Genomic DNA, 14,918 nt, shown 5'->3' with positions numbered 1-14,918 from the left:
AAATCAAGTACTTTCTCAGTGTTTCTTGAGAGAGGGTGTGCTCTGCAAAAATGTCCCTCATTAGATGGTTATTCTCTGTCAGACAGTTCCTAACAGAGGTTGAAGTGCAACAGACTTCAGATCTATAGTTCTCAGATTGTAATATTTTTGTCATCTTGAAATCAAATACTTTATGGGTATGTTTTCAGAGAGAGAGTGTTCTTTATTAGTTTTTGTTGATATCCAGCTATAATGTCCCTTATTAGACAATTTTTCCACCTTTAGACAGTTTCTAGCAGAGGTGGTATAGCTCAGTGGTAGAGCATTTGACTGCAGATCAAGAGGTCCCAGGTTCAAATCCTTATGCCCCCTTTAAATCAAGATTTTTCAAAGAGTTGTTTGAGGGTAGAGGACTTTTTTTCCCAATATGTTACTCATGGAAAATTGTCCCTTATTAGACAAATTCTCATGTTCAAATCTTGGCACCCCCTTGAAATCAAGTACTTTCTAAGTGTATCTTGAGAGAGGGAGTACTCCTTTTTTTGGTTATGTTACTCAGTCTAAAATGTCCCTCATTCAATGTTTTTTTCTCTGTCAGACAGTTCCTAACAGAGGTGGAAGTGCAATAGACTTCAGATCTATAGGTCTCAGATTGTAATATTTTTGTCATCTTGAAATCAAGTACTTTCTCAGTGTTTCTTGAGAGAGGGTGTGCTCTGCAAAAATGTCCCTCATTAGATGGTTATTCTCTGTCAGACAGTTCCTAACAGAGGTTGAAGTGCAACAGACTTCAGATCTATAGTTCTCAGATTGTAATATTTTTGTCATCTTGAAATCAAATACTTTATGGGTATGCTTTCAGAGAGAGAGTGTTCTTTATTAGTTTTTGTTGATATCCAGCTATAATGTCCCTTATTAGACAATTTTTCCACCTTTAGACAGTTTCTAGCAGAGTGGGTATAGCTCAGTGGTAGAGCATTTGACTGCAGATCAAGAGGTCCCAGGTTCAAATCCTGATGCCCCCTTTAAATCAAGATTTTTCAAAGAGTTGTTTGAGTGTAGAGGACTTTTTTCCCCAATATGTTACTCATGGAAAATTGTCCCTTATTAGACAAATTCTCACGTTCAAATCTTGGCACCCCCTTGAAATCAAGTACTTTCTAAGTGTATCTTGAGAGAGGGAGTACTCCTTTTTTTGGTTATGTTACTCAGTCTAAAATGTCCCTCATTCAATGTTTTTTTCTCTGTCAGACACTTCCTAACAGAGGTGGAAGTGCAATAGACTTCAGATCTATAGGTGTCAGATTGTAATATTTTTGTCATCTTGAAATCAAGTACTTTCTCAGTGTTTCTTGAGAGAGGGTGTGCTCTGCAAAAATGTCCCTCATTAGATGGTTATTCTCTGTCAGACAGTTCCTAACAGAGGTTGAAGTGCAACAGACTTCAGATCTATAGTTCTCAGATTGTAATATTTTTGTCATCTTGAAATCAAATACTTTATGGGTATGTTTTCAGAGAGAGAGTGTTCTTTATTAGTTTTTGTTGATATCCAGCTATAATGTCCCTTATTAGACAATTTTTCCACCTTTAGACAGTTTCTAGCAGAGGGGGTATAGCTCAGTGGTAGAGCATTTGACTGCAGATCAAGAGGTCCCAGGTTCAAATCCTGATGCCCCCTTTAAATCAAGATTTTTCAAAGAGTTGTTTGAGGGTAGAGGACTTTTTTCCCCAATATGTTACTCAGGGAAAATTGTCCCTTATTAGACAATTTCTCACGTTCAAATCCTGGCACCCCCTTGAAATCAAGTACTTTCTAAGTGTATCTTGAGAGAGGGAGTACTCCTTTTTTTGGTTATGTTACTCAGTCTAAAATGTCCCTCATTCAATGTTTTTTTCTCTGTCAGACAGTTCCTAACAGAGGTGGAAGTGCAATAGACTTCAGATCTACAGGTCTCAGATTGTAATATTTTTGTCATCTTGAAATCAAGTACTTTCTCAGTGTTTCTTGAGAGAGGGTGTGCTCTGCAAAAATGTCCCTCATTAGATGGTTATTCTCTGTCAGACAGTTCCTAACAGAGGTTGAAGTGCAACAGACTTCAGATCTATAGTTCTCAGATTGTAATATTTTTGTCATCTTGAAATCAAATACTTTATGGGTATGTTTTCAGAGAGAGAGTGTTCTTTATTAGTTTTTGTTGATATCCAGCTATAATGTCCCTTATTAGACAATTTTTCCACCTTTAGACAGTTTCTAGCAGAGGGGGTATAGCTCAGTGGTAGAGCATTTGACTGCAGATCAAGAGGTCCCAGGTTCAAATCCTGATGCCCCCTTTAAATCAAGATTTTTCAAAGAGTTGTTTGAGGGTAGAGGACTTTTTTCCCCAATATGTTACTCAGGGAAAATTGTCCCTTATTAGACAAATTCTCACGTTCAAATCCTGGCACCCCCTTGAAATCAAGTACTTTCTAAGTGTATCTTGAGAGAGGGAGTACTCCTTTTTTTGGTTATGTTACTCAGTCTAAAATGTCCCTCATTCAATGTTTTTTTCTCTGTCAGACAGTTCCTAACAGAGGTGGAAGTGCAATAGACTTCAGATCTATAGGTCTCAGATTGTAATATTTTTGTCATCTTGAAATCAAGTACTTTCTCAGTGTTTCTTGAGAGAGGGTGTGCTCTGCAAAAATGTCCCTCATTAGATGGTTATTCTCTGTCAGACAGTTCCTAACAGAGGTTGAAGTGCAACAGACTTCAGATCTATAGTTCTCAGATTGTAATATTTTTGTCATCTTGAAATCAAATACTTTATGGGTATGCTTTCAGAGAGAGAGTGTTCTTTATTAGTTTTTGTTGATATCCAGCTATAATGTCCCTTATTAGACAATTTTTCCACCTTTAGACAGTTTCTAGCAGAGGGGGTATAGCTCAGTGGTAGAGCATTTGAATGCAGATCAAGAGGTCCCAGGTTCAAATCCTGATGCCCCCTTTAAATCAAGATTTTTCAAAGAGTTGTTTGAGGGTAGAGGACTTTTTTCCCCAATATGTTACTCAGGGAAAATTGTCCCTTATTAGACAATTTCTGACGTTCAAATCCTGGCACCCCCTTGAAATCAAGTACTTTCTAAATGTATCTTGAGAGAGGGAGTACTCCTTTTTTGGTTATGTTACTCAGTCTAAAATGTCCCTCATTCAATGTTTTTTTCTCTGTCAGACAGTTCCTAACAGAGGTTGAAGTGCAACAGACTTCAGATCTATAGTTCTCAGATTGTAATATTTTTGTCATCTTGAAATCAAATACTTTATGGGTATGTTTTCAGAGAGAGAGTGTTCTTTATTAGTTTTTGTTGATATCCAGCTATAATGTCCCTTATTAGACAATTTTTCCACCTTTAGACAGTTTCTAGCAGAGGGGGTATAGCTCAGTGGTAGAGCATTTGACTGCAGATCAAGAGGTCCCAGGTTCAAATCCTGATGCCCCCTTTAAATCAAGATTTTTCAAAGAGTTGTTTGAGGGTAGAGGACTTTTTTCCCCAATATGTTACTCAGGGAAAATTGTCCCTTATTAGACAAATTCTCACGTTCAAATCCTGGCACCCCCTTGAAATCAAGTACTTTCTAAGTGTATCTTGAGAGAGGGAGTACTCCTTTTTTTGGTTATGTTACTCAGTCTAAAATGTCCCTCATTCAATGTTTTTTTCTCTGTCAGACAGTTCCTAACAGAGGTGGAAGTGCAATAGACTTCAGATCTATAGGTCTCAGATTGTAATATTTTTGTCATCTTGAAATCAAGTACTTTCTCAGTGTTTCTTGAGAGAGGGTGTGCTCTGCAAAAATGTCCCTCATTAGATGGTTATTCTCTGTCAGACAGTTCCTAACAGAGGTTGAAGTGCAACAGACTTCAGATCTATAGTTCTCAGATTGTAATATTTTTGTCATCTTGAAATCAAATACTTTATGGGTATGCTTTCAGAGAGAGAGTGTTCTTTATTAGTTTTTGTTGATATCCAGCTATAATGTCCCTTATTAGACAATTTTTCCACCTTTAGACAGTTTCTAGCAGAGGGGGTATAGCTCAGTGGTAGAGCATTTGACTGCAGATCAAGAGGTCCCAGGTTCAAATCCTGATGCCCCCTTTAAATCAAGATTTTTCAAAGAGTTGTTTGAGGGTAGAGGACTTTTTTCCCCAATATGTTACTCAGGGAAAATTGTCCCTTATTAGACAATTTCTGACGTTCAAATCCTGGCACCCCCTTGAAATCAAGTACTTTCTAAATGTATCTTGAGAGAGGGAGTACTCCTTTTTTGGTTATGTTACTCAGTCTAAAATGTCCCTCATTCAATGTTTTTTTCTCTGTCAGACAGTTCCTAACAGAGGTTGAAGTGCAACAGACTTCAGATCTATAGTTCTCAGATTGTAATATTTTTGTCATCTTGAAATCAAATACTTTATGGGTATGTTTTCAGAGAGAGAGTGTTCTTTATTAGTTTTTGTTGATATCCAGCTATAATGTCCCTTATTAGACAATTTTTCCACCTTTAGACAGTTTCTAGCAGAGGGGGGTATAGCTCAGTGGTAGAGCATTTGACTGCAGATCAAGAGGTCCCAGGTTCAAATCCTGATGCCCCCTTTAAATCAAGATTTTTCAAAGAGTTGTTTGAGGGTAGAGGACTTTTTTTCCCAATATGTTACTCATGGAAAATTGTCCCTTATTAGACAAATTCTCACGTTCAAAACTTGGCACCCCCTTGAAATCAAGTACTTTCTAAGTGTATCTTGAGAGAGGGAGTACTCCTTTTTTTGGTTATGTTACTCAGTCTAAAATGTCCCTCATTCAATGTTTTTTTCTCTGTCAGACACTTCCTAACAGAGGTGGAAGTGCAATAGACTTCAGATCTATAGGTGTCAGATTGTAATATTTTTGTCATCTTGAAATCAAGTACTTTCTCAGTGTTTCTTGAGAGAGGGTGTGCTCTGCAAAAATGTCCCTCATTAGATGGTTATTCTCTGTCAGACAGTTCCTAACAGAGGTTGAAGTGCAACAGACTTCAGATCTATAGTTCTCAGATTGTAATATTTTTGTCATCTTGAAATCAAATACTTTATGGGTATGTTTTCAGAGAGAGAGTGTTCTTTATTAGTTTTTGTTGATATCCAGCTATAATGTCCCTTATTAGACAATTTTTCCACCTTTAGACAGTTTCTAGCAGAGTGGGTATAGCTCAGTGGTAGAGCATTTGACTGCAGATCAAGAGGTCCCAGGTTCAAATCCTGATGCCCCCTTTAAATCAAGATTTTTCAAAGAGTTGTTTGAGGGTAGAGGACTTTTTTTCCCAATATGTTACTCATGGAAAATTGTCCCTTATTAGACAAATTCTCACGTTCAAATCTTGGCACCCCCTTGAAATCAAGTACTTTCTAAGTGTATCTTGAGAGAGGGAGTACTCCTTTTTTTGGTTATGTTACTCAGTCTAAAATGTCCCTCATTCAATGTTTTTTTCTCTGTCAGACACTTCCTAACAGAGGTGGAAGTGCAATAGACTTCAGATCTATAGGTGTCAGATTGTAATATTTTTGTCATCTTGAAATCAAGTACTTTCTCAGTGTTTCTTGAGAGAGGGTGTGCTCTGCAAAAATGTCCCTCATTAGATGGTTATTCTCTGTCAGACAGTTCCTAACAGAGGTTGAAGTGCAACAGACTTCAGATCTATAGTTCTCAGATTGTAATATTTTTGTCATCTTGAAATCAAATACTTTATGGGTATGTTTTCAGAGAGAGAGTGTTCTTTATTAGTTTTTGTTGATATCCAGCTATAATGTCCCTTATTAGACAATTTTTCCACCTTTAGACAGTTTCTAGCAGAGGGGGTATAGCTCAGTGGTAGAGCATTTGACTGCAGATCAAGAGGTCCCAGGTTCAAATCCTGATGCCCCCTTTAAATCAAGATTTTTCAAAGAGTTGTTTGAGGGTAGAGGACTTTTTTCCCCAATATGTTACTCAGGGAAAATTGTCCCTTATTAGACAAATTCTCACGTTCAAATCCTGGCACCCCCTTGAAATCAAGTACTTTCTAAGTGTATCTTGAGAGAGGGAGTACTCCTTTTTTTGGTTATGTTACTCAGTCTAAAATGTCCCTCATTCAATGTTTTCTTCTCTGTCAGACAGTTCCTAACAGAGGTGGAAGTGCAATAGACTTCAGATCTATAGGTCTCAGATTGTAATATTTTTGTCATCTTGAAATCAAGTACTTTCTCAGTGTTTCTTGAGAGAGGGTGTGCTCTGCAAAAATGTCCCTCATTAGATGGTTATTCCGTGTCAGACAGTTCCTAACAGAGGTTGAAGTGCAACAGACTTCAGATCTATAGTTCTCAGATTGTAATATTTTTGTCATCTTGAAATCAAATACTTTATGGGTATGCTTTCAGAGAGAGAGTGTTCTTTATTAGTTTTTGTTGATATCCAGCTATAATGTCCCTTATTAGACAATTTTTCCACCTTTAGACAGTTTCTAGCAGAGGGGGTATAGCTCAGTGGTAGAGCATTTGACTGCAGATCAAGAGGTCCCAGGTTCAAATCCTGATGCCCCCTTTAAATCAAGATTTTTCAAAGAGTTGTTTGAGGGTAGAGGACTTTTTTCCCCAATATGTTACTCAGGGAAAATTGTCCCTTATTAGACAATTTCTGACGTTCAAATCCTGGCACCCCCTTGAAATCAAGTACTTTCTAAATGTATCTTGAGAGAGGGAGTACTCCTTTTTTGGTTATGTTACTCAGTCTAAAATGTCCCTCATTCAATGTTTTTTTCTCTGTCAGACAGTTCCTAACAGAGGTTGAAGTGCAACAGACTTCAGATCTATAGTTCTCAGATTGTAATATTTTTGTCATCTTGAAATCAAATACTTTATGGGTATGTTTTCAGAGAGAGAGTGTTCTTTATTAGTTTTTGTTGATATCCAGCTATAATGTCCCTTATTAGACAATTTTTCCACCTTTAGACAGTTTCTAGCAGAGGGGGTATAGCTCAGTGGTAGAGCATTTGACTGCAGATCAAGAGGTCCCAGGTTCAAATCCTGATGCCCCCTTTAAATCAAGATTTTTCAAAGAGTTGTTTGAGGGTAGAGGACTTTTTTTCCCAATATGTTACTCATGGAAAATTGTCCCTTATTAGACAAATTCTCACGTTCAAATCTTGGCACCCCCTTGAAATCAAGTACTTTCTAAGTGTATCTTGAGAGAGGGAGTACTCCTTTTTTTGGTTATGTTACTCAGTCTAAAATGTCCCTCATTCAATGTTTTTTTCTCTGTCAGACACTTCCTAACAGAGGTGGAAGTGCAATAGACTTCAGATCTATATGTGTCAGATTGTAATATTTTTGTCATCTTGAAATCAAGTACTTTCTCAGTGTTTCTTGAGAGAGGGTGTGCTCTGCAAAAATGTCCCTCATTAGATGGTTATTCTCTGTCAGACAGTTCCTAACAGAGGTTGAAGTGCAACAGACTTCAGATCTATAGTTCTCAGATTGTAATATTTTTGTCATCTTGAAATCAAATACTTTATGGGTATGTTTTCAGAGAGAGAGTGTTCTTTATTAGTTTTTGTTGATATCCAGCTATAATATCCCTTATTAGACAATTTTTCCACCTTTAGACAGTTTCTAGCAGAGTGGGTATAGCTCAGTGGTAGAGCATTTGACTGCAGATCAAGAGGTCCCAGGTTCAAATCCTGATGCCCCCTTTAAATCAAGATTTTTCAAAGAGTTGTTTGAGGGTAGAGGATTTTTTTTCCCAATATGTTACTCATGGAAAATTGTCCCTTATTAGACAAATTCTCACGTTCAAATCTTGGCACCCCCTTGAAATCAAGTACTTTCTAAGTGTATCTTGAGAGAGGGAGTACTCCTTTTTTTGGTTATGTTACTCAGTCTAAAATGTCCCTCATTCAATGTTTTTTTCTCTGTCAGACACTTCCTAACAGAGGTGGAAGTGCAATAGACTTCAGATCTATAGGTGTCAGATTGTAATATTTTTGTCATCTTGAAATCAAGTACTTTCTCAGTGTTTCTTGAGAGAGGGTGTGCTCTGCAAAAATGTCCCTCATTAGATGGTTATTCTCTGTCAGACAGTTCCTAACAGAGGTTGAAGTGCAACAGACTTCAGATCTATAGTTCTCAGATTGTAATATTTTTGTCATCTTGAAATCAAATACTTTATGTGTATGTTTTCAGAGAGAGAGTGTTCTTTATTAGTTTTTGTTGATATCCAGCTATAATGTCCCTTATTAGACAATTTTTCCACCTTTAGACAGTTTCTAGCAGAGGGGGTATAGCTCAGTGGTAGAGCATTTGACTGCAGATCAAGAGGTCCCAGGTTCAAATCCTGATGCCCCCTTTAAATCAAGATTTTTCAAAGAGTTGTTTGAGGGTAGAGGACTTTTTTCCCCAATATGTTACTCAGGGAAAATTGTCCCTTATTAGACAAATTCTCACGTTCAAATCCTGGCACCCCCTTGAAATCAAGTACTTTCTAAGTGTATCTTGAGAGAGGGAGTACTCCTTTTTTTGGTTATGTTACTCAGTCTAAAATGTCCCTCATTCAATGTTTTCTTCTCTGTCAGACAGTTCCTAACAGAGGTGGAAGTGCAATAGACTTCAGATCTATAGGTCTCAGATTGTAATATTTTTGTCATCTTGAAATCAAGTACTTTCTCAGTGTTTCTTGAGAGAGGGTGTGCTCTGCAAAAATGTCCCTCATTAGATGGTTATTCCGTGTCAGACAGTTCCTAACAGAGGTTGAAGTGCAACAGACTTCAGATCTATAGTTCTCAGATTGTAATATTTTTGTCATCTTGAAATCAAATACTTTATGGGTATGCTTTCAGAGAGAGAGTGTTCTTTATTAGTTTTTGTTGATATCCAGCTATAATGTCCCTTATTAGACAATTTTTCCACCTTTAGACAGTTTCTAGCAGAGGGGGTATAGCTCAGTGGTAGAGCATTTGACTGCAGATCAAGAGGTCCCAGGTTCAAATCCTGATGCCCCCTTTAAATCAAGATTTTTCAAAGAGTTGTTTGAGGGTAGAGGACTTTTTTTCCCAATATGTTACTCATGGAAAATTGTCCCTTATTAGACAAATTCTCACGTTCAAATCTTGGCACCCCCTTGAAATCAAGTACTTTCTAAGTGTATCTTGAGAGAGGGAGTACTCCTTTTTTTGGTTATGTTACTCAGTCTAAAATGTCCCTCATTCAATGTTTTTTTCTCTGTCAGACACTTCCTAACAGAGGTGGAAGTGCAATAGACTTCAGATCTATAGGTGTCAGATTGTAATATTTTTGTCATCTTGAAATCAAGTACTTTCTCAGTGTTTCTTGAGAGAGGGTGTGCTCTGCAAAAATGTCCCTCATTAGATGGTTATTCTCTGTCAGACAGTTCCTAACAGAGGTTGAAGTGCAACAGACTTCAGATCTATAGTTCTCAGATTGTAATATTTTTGTCATCTTGAAATCAAATACTTTATGGGTATGTTTTCAGAGAGAGAGTGTTCTTTATTAGTTTTTGTTGATATCCAGCTATAATGTCCCTTATTAGACAATTTTTCCACCTTTAGACAGTTTCTAGCAGAGGGGGTATAGCTCAGTGGTAGAGCATTTGACTGCAGATGAAGAGGTCCCAGGTTCAAATCCTGATGCCCCCTTTAAATCAAGATTTTTCAAAGAGTTGTTTGAGGGTAGAGGACTTTTTTCCCCAATATGTTACTCAGGGAAAATTGTCCCTTATTAGACAAATTCTCACGTTCAAATCCTGGCACCCCCTTGAAATCAAGTACTTTCTAAGTGTATCTTGAGAGAGGGAGTACTCCTTTTTTTGGTTATGTTACTCAGTCTAAAATGTCCCTCATTCAATGTTTTCTTCTCTGTCAGACAGTTCCTAACAGAGGTGGAAGTGCAATAGACTTCAGATCTATAGGTCTCAGATTGTAATATTTTTGTCATCTTGAAATCAAGTACTTTCTCAGTGTTTCTTGAGAGAGGGTGTGCTCTGCAAAAATGTCCCTCATTAGATGGTTATTCCGTGTCAGACAGTTCCTAACAGAGGTTGAAGTGCAACAGACTTCAGATCTATAGTTCTCAGATTGTAATATTTTTGTCATCTTGAAATCAAATACTTTATGGGTATGCTTTCAGAGAGAGAGTGTTCTTTATTAGTTTTTGTTGATATCCAGCTATAATGTCCCTTATTAGACAATTTTTCCACCTTTAGACAGTTTCTAGCAGAGGGGGTATAGCTCAGTGGTAGAGCATTTGACTGCAGATCAAGAGGTCCCAGGTTCAAATCCTGATGCCCCCTTTAAATCAAGATTTTTCAAAGAGTTGTTTGAGGGTAGAGGACTTTTTTCCCCAATATGTTATTCAGGGAAAATTGTCCCTTATTAGACAATTTCTGACGTTCAAATCCTGGCACCCCCTTGAAATCAAGTACTTTCTAAATGTATCTTGAGAGAGGGAGTACTCCTTTTTTGGTTATGTTACTCAGTCTAAAATGTCCCTCATTCAATGTTTTTTTCTCTGTCAGACAGTTCCTAACAGAGGTTGAAGTGCAACAGACTTCAGATCTATAGTTCTCAGATTGTAATATTTTTGTCATCTTGAAATCAAATACTTTATGGGTATGTTTTCAGAGAGAGAGTGTTCTTTATTAGTTTTTGTTGATATCCAGCTATAATGTCCCTTATTAGACAATTTTTCCACCTTTAGACAGTTTCTAGCAGAGGGGGTATAGCTCAGTGGTAGAGCATTTGACTGCAGATCAAGAGGTCCCAGGTTCAAATCCTGATGCCCCCTTTAAATCAAGATTTTTCAAAGAGTTGTTTGAGGGTAGAGGACTTTTTTTCCCAATATGTTACTCATGGAAAATTGTCCCTTATTAGACAAATTCTCACGTTCAAATCTTGGCACCCCCTTGAAATCAAGTACTTTCTAAGTGTATCTTGAGAGAGGGAGTACTCCTTTTTTTGGTTATGTTACTCAGTCTAAAATGTCCCTCATTCAATGTTTTTTTCTCTGTCAGACACTTCCTAACAGAGGTGGAAGTGCAATAGACTTCAGATCTATAGGTGTCAGATTGTAATATTTTTGTCATCTTGAAATCAAGTACTTTCTCAGTGTTTCTTGAGAGAGGGTGTGCTCTGCAAAAATGTCCCTCATTAGATGGTTATTCTCTGTCAGACAGTTCCTAACAGAGGTTGAAGTGCAACAGACTTCAGATCTATAGTTCTCAGATTGTAATATTTTTGTCATCTTGAAATCAAATACTTTATGGGTATGTTTTCAGAGAGAGAGTGTTCTTTATTAGTTTTTGTTGATATCCAGCTATAATGTCCCTTATTAGACAATTTTTCCACCTTTAGACAGTTTCTAGCAGAGTGGGTATAGCTCAGTGGTAGAGCATTTGACTGCCGATCAAGAGGTCCCAGGTTCAAATCCTGATGCCCCCTTTAAATCAAGATTTTTCAAAGAGTTGTTTGAGGGTAGAGGACTTTTTTTCCCAATATGTTACTCATGGAAAATTGTCCCTTATTAGACAAATTCTCACGTTCAAATCTTGGCACCCCCTTGAAATCAAGTACTTTCTAAGTGTATCTTGAGAGAGGGAGTACTCCTTTTTTTGGTTATGTTACTCAGTCTAAAATGTCCCTCATTCAATGTTTTTTTCTCTGTCAGACACTTCCTAACAGAGGTGGAAGTGCAATAGACTTCAGATCTATAGGTGTCAGATTGTAATATTTTAGTCATCTTGAAATCAAGTACTTTCTCAGTGTTTCTTGAGAGAGGGTGTGCTCTGCAAAAATGTCCCTCATTAGATGGTTATTCTCTGTCAGACAGTTCCTAACAGAGGTTGAAGTGCAACAGACTTCAGATCTATAGTTCTCAGATTGTAATATTTTTGTCATCTTGAAATCAAATACTTTATGGGTATGTTTTCAGAGAGAGAGTGTTCTTTATTAGTTTTTGTTGATATCCAGCTATAATGTCCCTTATTAGACCATTTTTCCACCTTTAGACAGTTTCTAGCAGACGGGGTATAGCTCAGTGGTAGAGCATTTGACTGCAGATCAAGAGGTCCCAGGTTCAAATCCTGATGCCCCCTTTAAATCAAGATTTTTCAAAGAGTTGTTTGAGGGTAGAGGACTTTTTTCCCCAATATGTTACTCAGGGAAAATTGTCCCTTATTAGACAAATTCTCACGTTCAAATCCTGGCACCCCCTTGAAATCAAGTACTTTCTAAGTGTATCTTGAGAGAGGGAGTACTCCTTTTTTTGGTTATGTTACTCAGTCTAAAATGTCCCTCATTCAATGTTTTTTTCTCTGTCAGACAGTTCCTAACAGAGGTGGAAGTGCAATAGACTTCAGATCTATAGGTCTCAGATTGTAATATTTTTGTCATCTTGAAATCAAGTACTTTCTCAGTGTTTCTTGAGAGTGGGTGTGCTCTGCAAAAATGTCCCTCATTAGATGGTTATTCTCTGTTAGACAGTTCCTAACAGAGGTTGAAGTGCAACAGACTTCAGATCTATAGTTCTCAGATTGTAATATTTTTGTCATCTTGAAATCAAATACTTTATGGGTATGCTTTCAGAGAGAGAGTGTTCTTTATTAGTTTTTGTTGATATCCAGCTATAATGTCCCTTATTAGACAATTTTTCCACCTTTAGACAGTTTCTAGCAGAGGGGGTATAGCTCAGTGGTAGAGCATTTGACTGCAGATCAAGAGGTCCCAGGTTCAAATCCTGATGCCCCCTTTAAATCAAGATTTTTCAAAGAGTTGTTTGAGGGTAGAGGACTTTTTTCCCCAATATGTTACTCAGGGAAAATTGTCCCTTATTAGACAATTTCTGACGTTCAAATCCTGGCACCCCCTTGAAATCAAGTACTTTCTAAATGTATCTTGAGAGAGGGAGTACTCTTTTTTTGGTTATGTTACTCAGTCTAAAATGTCCCTCATTCATTGTTTTTTTCTCTGTCAGACAGTTCCTAACAGAGGTTGAAGTGCAACAGACTTCAGATCTATAGTTCTCAGATTGTAATATTTTTGTCATCTTGAAATCAAATACTTTATGGGTATGTTTTCAGAGAGAGAGTGTTCTTTATTAGTTTTTGTTGATATCCAGCTATAATGTCCCTTATTAGACAATTTTTCCACCTTTAGACAGTTTCTAGCAGAGGGGGTATAGCTCAGTGGTAGAGCATTTGACTGCAGATCAAGAGGTCCCAGGTTCAAATCCTGATGCCCCCTTTAAATCAAGATTTTTCAAAGAGTTGTTTGAGGGTAGAGGACTTTTTTCCCCAATATGTTACTCAGGGAAAATTGTCCCTTATTAGACAAATTCTCACGTTCAAATCCTGGCACCCCCTTGAAATCAAGTACTTTCTAAGTGTATCTTGAGAGAGGGAGTACTCCTTTTTTTGGTTATGTTACTCAGTCTAAAATGTCCCTCATTCAATGTTTTCTTCTCTGTCAGACAGTTCCTAACAGAGGTGGAAGTGCAATAGACTTCAGATCTATAGGTCTCAGATTGTAATATTTTTGTCATCTTGAAATCAAGTACTTTCTCAGTGTTTCTTGAGAGAGGGTGTGCTCTGCAAAAATGTCCCTCATTAGATGGTTATTCCGTGTCAGACAGTTCCTAACAGAGGTTGAAGTGCAACAGACTTCAGATCTATAGTTCTCAGATTGTAATATTTTTGTCATCTTGAAATCAAATACTTTATGGGTATGCTTTCAGAGAGAGAGTGTTCTTTATTAGTTTTTGTTGATATCCAGCTATAATGTCCCTTATTAGACAATTTTTCCACCTTTAGACAGTTTCTAGCAGAGGGGGTATAGCTCAGTGGTAGAGCATTTGACTGCAGATCAAGAGGTCCCAGGTTCAAATCCTGATGCCCCCTTTAAATCAAGATTTTTCAAAGAGTTGTTTGAGGGTAGAGGACTTTTTTTCCCAATATGTTACTCATGGAAAATTGTCCCTTATTAGACAAATTCTCACGTTCAAATCTTGGCACCCCCTTGAAATCAAGTACTTTCTAAGTGTATCTTGAGAGAGGGAGTACTCCTTTTTTTGGTTATGTTACTCAGTCTAAAATGTCCCTCATTCAATGTTTTTTTCTCTGTCAGACACTTCCTAACAGAGGTGGAAGTGCAATAGACTTCAGATCTATAGGTGTCAGATTGTAATATTTTTGTCATCTTGAAATCAAGTACTTTCTCAGTGTTTCTTGAGAGAGGGTGTGCTCTGCAAAAATGTCCCTCATTAGATGGTTATTCTCTGTCAGACAGTTCCTAACAGAGGTTGAAGTGCAACAGACTTCAGATCTATAGTTCTCAGATTGTAATATTTTTGTCATCTTGAAATCAAATACTTTATGGGTATGTTTTCAGAGAGAGAGTGTTCTTTATTAGTTTTTGTTGATATCCAGCTATAATGTCCCTTATTAGACAATTTTTCCACCTTTAGACAGTTTCTAGCAGATGGGGTATAGCTCAGTGGTAGAGCATTTGACTGCAGATCAAGAGGTCCCAGGTTCAAATCCTGATGGCCCCTTTAAATCAAGATTTTTCAAAGAGTTGTTTGAGGGTAGAGGACTTTTTTCCCCAATATGTTACTCAGGGAAAATTGTCCCTTATTAGACAATTTCTCACGTTCAAATCCTGGCACCCCCTTGAAATCAAGTACTTTCTAAATGTATCTTGAGAGAGGGAGTACTCCTTTTTTGGTTATGTTACTCAGTCTAAAATGTCCCTCATTCAATGTTTTTTTCTCTGTCAGACAGTTCCTAACAGAGGTTGAAGTGCAACAGACTTCAGATCTATAGTTCTCAGATTGTAATATTTTTGTCATCTTGAAATCAAATACTTTATGGGTATGTTTTCAGAGAGAGAGGGT

The 14,918-nt window shown here is 37.4% G+C and overlaps 16 non-coding genes across 16 annotated transcripts; all 16 read left to right on the top strand.

Annotated features, from left to right (window-relative positions):
- Positions 1-1,585: 1,585 nt before the first annotated feature.
- Positions 1,586-1,657, top strand: trnac-gca (transfer RNA cysteine (anticodon GCA)). The gene has a single exon. It is a non-coding gene; the product is annotated as a tRNA-Cys (tRNA).
- A 581-nt stretch (positions 1,658-2,238) lies between these two features.
- Positions 2,239-2,310, top strand: trnac-gca (transfer RNA cysteine (anticodon GCA)). The gene has a single exon. It is a non-coding gene; the product is annotated as a tRNA-Cys (tRNA).
- Positions 2,311-3,385: 1,075 nt separating this feature from the next.
- trnac-gca (transfer RNA cysteine (anticodon GCA)) lies at positions 3,386-3,457 on the top strand. Its single transcript has one exon. It is a non-coding gene; the product is annotated as a tRNA-Cys (tRNA).
- A 581-nt stretch (positions 3,458-4,038) lies between these two features.
- On the top strand, positions 4,039-4,110 carry trnac-gca (transfer RNA cysteine (anticodon GCA)). The gene has a single exon. It is a non-coding gene; the product is annotated as a tRNA-Cys (tRNA).
- Positions 4,111-4,533: 423 nt separating this feature from the next.
- On the top strand, positions 4,534-4,605 carry trnac-gca (transfer RNA cysteine (anticodon GCA)). The gene has a single exon. It is a non-coding gene; the product is annotated as a tRNA-Cys (tRNA).
- A 1,234-nt stretch (positions 4,606-5,839) lies between these two features.
- On the top strand, positions 5,840-5,911 carry trnac-gca (transfer RNA cysteine (anticodon GCA)). The gene has a single exon. It is a non-coding gene; the product is annotated as a tRNA-Cys (tRNA).
- A 581-nt stretch (positions 5,912-6,492) lies between these two features.
- trnac-gca (transfer RNA cysteine (anticodon GCA)) lies at positions 6,493-6,564 on the top strand. The gene has a single exon. It is a non-coding gene; the product is annotated as a tRNA-Cys (tRNA).
- Positions 6,565-6,986: 422 nt separating this feature from the next.
- Positions 6,987-7,058, top strand: trnac-gca (transfer RNA cysteine (anticodon GCA)). The gene has a single exon. It is a non-coding gene; the product is annotated as a tRNA-Cys (tRNA).
- Positions 7,059-8,292: 1,234 nt separating this feature from the next.
- Positions 8,293-8,364, top strand: trnac-gca (transfer RNA cysteine (anticodon GCA)). The gene has a single exon. It is a non-coding gene; the product is annotated as a tRNA-Cys (tRNA).
- A 581-nt stretch (positions 8,365-8,945) lies between these two features.
- On the top strand, positions 8,946-9,017 carry trnac-gca (transfer RNA cysteine (anticodon GCA)). Its single transcript has one exon. It is a non-coding gene; the product is annotated as a tRNA-Cys (tRNA).
- Positions 9,018-10,251: 1,234 nt separating this feature from the next.
- Positions 10,252-10,323, top strand: trnac-gca (transfer RNA cysteine (anticodon GCA)). The gene has a single exon. It is a non-coding gene; the product is annotated as a tRNA-Cys (tRNA).
- A 422-nt stretch (positions 10,324-10,745) lies between these two features.
- On the top strand, positions 10,746-10,817 carry trnac-gca (transfer RNA cysteine (anticodon GCA)). The gene has a single exon. It is a non-coding gene; the product is annotated as a tRNA-Cys (tRNA).
- A 581-nt stretch (positions 10,818-11,398) lies between these two features.
- trnag-gcc (transfer RNA glycine (anticodon GCC)) lies at positions 11,399-11,470 on the top strand. The gene has a single exon. It is a non-coding gene; the product is annotated as a tRNA-Gly (tRNA).
- Positions 11,471-12,704: 1,234 nt separating this feature from the next.
- trnac-gca (transfer RNA cysteine (anticodon GCA)) lies at positions 12,705-12,776 on the top strand. The gene has a single exon. It is a non-coding gene; the product is annotated as a tRNA-Cys (tRNA).
- Positions 12,777-13,198: 422 nt separating this feature from the next.
- On the top strand, positions 13,199-13,270 carry trnac-gca (transfer RNA cysteine (anticodon GCA)). The gene has a single exon. It is a non-coding gene; the product is annotated as a tRNA-Cys (tRNA).
- A 581-nt stretch (positions 13,271-13,851) lies between these two features.
- Positions 13,852-13,923, top strand: trnac-gca (transfer RNA cysteine (anticodon GCA)). The gene has a single exon. It is a non-coding gene; the product is annotated as a tRNA-Cys (tRNA).
- Positions 13,924-14,918: the final 995 nt, after the last annotated feature.

This window comes from Oncorhynchus kisutch, unplaced genomic scaffold, assembly GCF_002021735.2.
Source record: "Oncorhynchus kisutch isolate 150728-3 unplaced genomic scaffold, Okis_V2 scaffold4071, whole genome shotgun sequence".
Taxonomy (NCBI): domain Eukaryota; kingdom Metazoa; phylum Chordata; class Actinopteri; order Salmoniformes; family Salmonidae; genus Oncorhynchus; species Oncorhynchus kisutch.
This window is presented reverse-complemented; position numbering and strand designations above follow the sequence as displayed.